This window comes from Propithecus coquereli, unplaced genomic scaffold, assembly GCF_000956105.1.
Source record: "Propithecus coquereli isolate 6110/MARCELLA unplaced genomic scaffold, Pcoq_1.0 Scaffold350, whole genome shotgun sequence".
NCBI classification, from domain to species: domain Eukaryota; kingdom Metazoa; phylum Chordata; class Mammalia; order Primates; family Indriidae; genus Propithecus; species Propithecus coquereli.
The window spans coordinates 1,717,577-1,720,746 of NW_012149175.1; the positions used below are offsets into that span (position 1 = coordinate 1,717,577).

The following is a 3,170-nucleotide window of genomic DNA, read 5'->3' on the forward strand; positions in this document are numbered from 1 at the left end:
AAAAAAAGAAAGGAAGAAAGAAAAAGAAAAAAGAAAAAAAGAACAAAAGAAGATTGTCTTTAATTCAAGGCTAAAACTGAAAGCCTGTTTCATGGAACAGTGAATAATTTGCTAAAAACAAACAACTACATATATCAAGGTGATTTGATTAGGAAATTGTGTAGTAAAGCAGTGTTCAGGTCTATAGAATCTCCTCACTCAAAAAAAAAAATTTTGGTCAAAGAGCTAATATGTACATCTATAACATAATCCACAGATAATTCGTTCAACATCTTGGCTGGATGTTCTTGGTTCGATATTTAATAATTTGTGACATTTCTGTTGATTAGCAACTCCTATATATTTTGCTTTGGGTGTCTAGCAATTCTGCAGGGTATGTGCAACAATGTTCATTCATTATCTTTGTGAAAGAGAAGAGACCTTACTTCAAATGAATACTAGATATTTTGTCATTGCTGGTAAAGGGTATGACTTTTTACAGGTAGAACAAAATTCCTTTTTAGGGCCTCCTCCCTCAATTTGGAATGCCCGCTGTCTAGATAGGAGGCACAAGGGAGACCTCATTTGAATTTCTTATGAATTAAATCAGGATTTTGAGTTTGGGCATAATTGTTCTTTGGTTTGTTTTTAACAACCACTTTCTGTGGATCAAGTGGAAACCGAAGTCTCTTACTGCAAACCAGTGTTGGGGGTGTTATAGCAGACACAGAGCTGTACATTTTGGTTAATATCTTAAATTATTAGGATAATATTATTTGATTTTTCCACAAACGATGAACTATTTTGGATCTTGGGTTTGTGATAGGTTATCTAATTAATCATAAAGACATATGTGCTAAGTGCTGCAAATGGTATCTGGACCTTAATAGTTATTTAATAAATACGATTTTTTATGTTTGGGAAACAAAATATATATGAGCTTTCTCTTTATCATTATAGCATATTTGGTGTTTGATTAAGGACAGTCAGAACGGGCATAGCTGATGAATGGTGTACATGAAAATCAATTAAATGAACTACTTTCTGTGCTTGAAATTTTAATGAATCCTTTAAGAATTTCCCAAGCTATACTGGCCCTCAGGGTAAAGTTCTCAAAGCATTTCTTTTTGGTATATATGCCTTAACTTATGAATATTTCAGAGAACCATGCTGCTAAGCTCTAGGTTTTTCTGTATGTTCCTTTTTAAAAGGTTTTTATTTGGTTCACTAATATAATATTTTATCTGACTAGCAAACCAAAACACATTGCATATAAAGGTCACTGACTTGTCTTTTGTTGTAATATCTAACTTTATTGTAAGCCAGGGTAACTTTACTTTCTTCAATTAAATTTCCAAAAAGAAAAACTTCATTAAATTAGGTTGTGTATTCTTCTTGAGTTAGCATTCTAATTCATTTTTATGACTTACTTTCTTTTCCACTGCTCTATCTAATTCCAATATTCCCTTTCTAATTTGTGTCTATTTGCTGCTTCTAGTTTGCTTCATGTTGGAAAAACAGATAAATAAATTTGGAAGAATTGTGTGTTACTCCAGGCTAATGAGACCCAGAGTAGAGGTGTAAACTAAAGAATCCTTTATTCTTTCAGCAGATATTTGTCGGACAGCTACACTTGTAACCTGTCTTTTGCCTGCAATATAATGCAGGCAGCAGGCATCAAACTAATGGTTAATCACAATGCTGAGATATCCAGAGGTGTTATCAGACCTAATCTAATCTATTTTATTCCTTAAAGAAGAAATATTTCAGTTGAGATCTAAAAAAGGAATAAAAATTTGCTAGAAGAAAAAGAAAAGTGAGGAGAGAAAATCCCAAGTAGCTGGAATCATATAGTTAAAAGCTTTGTGATTCATAAAAAATCTCAACAGCTGGTGTGGCTGGGTCATAGAGAGCCAATAAAAATATGGTGTGAGATGGGCCTAGAGAAGTGAGAAGGGAGAGAGATGACAAAAGTTACTCAAAAATTTGTAGTCCATGGCGAAGATTTTATACTTAATTCTGAAATCACTGAGAAATATTATAGAGTTTTAAAAAGAGAAAGACATATCAGCTTTAAAAACTGGAAGGAAAGCAAATAAATACTTATGCTATATCCTAGTTGCAGTGACATTTATCCTAGTTGCAGTGATTCTATTCTATTTCAGATATTTTATTTTGTTTTTTTGAGAGTCTCACTCTGTTGCCTGGGCTAGAGTGCTGTGGCATCAGCCTAGCTCACAGCAACCTCATAATCTTGGGCTCACATGATCCTCCTGCCTCAGCTTCCCGAGTAGCTGAGACTACAAGTATGCACCACAAGCCCAGCTATTTTTTTCTATTTTTTAGGAGAGACGGGATCTTGTTCTTGCTCAGGCTGGTCTCAAACTCCTGACCTCAAGTGATCCTCCCACCTTGGCCTCTCAGAGTGCTAGAATTACAGGAGTAAGCCACCCCGCTGGCCTATTTCAGACATTTTAAATTGTTTATGTCAATTTTGTCCTATTAAAAATAGATATGTTCTCAAGAGTCCTATACAAGGCACCCCAAGTAATATCAATTGATTGCAGTGGTTAACAAGAAGAATTATGTTTTCTGTCCTTGGTCTAAAAAAGTGAAATGTACAAGGAAATTGTGATATAATTTTTCTGTTAAGACATCCTTCTTATTTATTCACCCTCCAAATTTGTCCTAGAGGGTGACATTCTCACAAGGCTGATCTTGGGTAAATAAGGTAAGGTGGTCAGATGTCCAATTATGTGTTGCTTAATGGCATAGATTGTTTCTGAGAAATGCATTAGGCAATCCAATGTGTGAATATCATAGTGTCTTTACATAAACCTAGATGGTATAGGCTACTATACACCTAGGCTGTATGATATAGCCTATTGCTAAGCTATAAACCTGTACAGCATGTTACTATTTTGAACACTGCAGGCAATTGTAACACAATGGTGAATATTTGTGCATCTAAACAAATTTAAACATAGAGAATATATAGTAAAAATACAATATAAAAGATAAATAGTGGTACACCTTTATAGGGTACTTACCAAAAATTGAGCATACAGGTCTGAAAGTTGCTCAGAGTGAGTGAGTGATGAGTGAATGTGAAGGCCTATCACGTTACTGTGTACTATTGTAGACTTCGTAAACACTGTGTATTTAGTCTACACTAAATTTATTTTAAAATA

The 3,170-nt window shown here is 34.2% G+C and overlaps 1 protein-coding gene across 1 annotated transcript in view; it reads left to right on the top strand.

The window, feature by feature from the left end:
- The window catches only part of LOC105815959 (protocadherin-15-like), a 220,476-nt gene that overhangs the window by 72,537 nt on the left and 144,769 nt on the right, over positions 1-3,170 (top strand). The window lies entirely within an intron of this gene.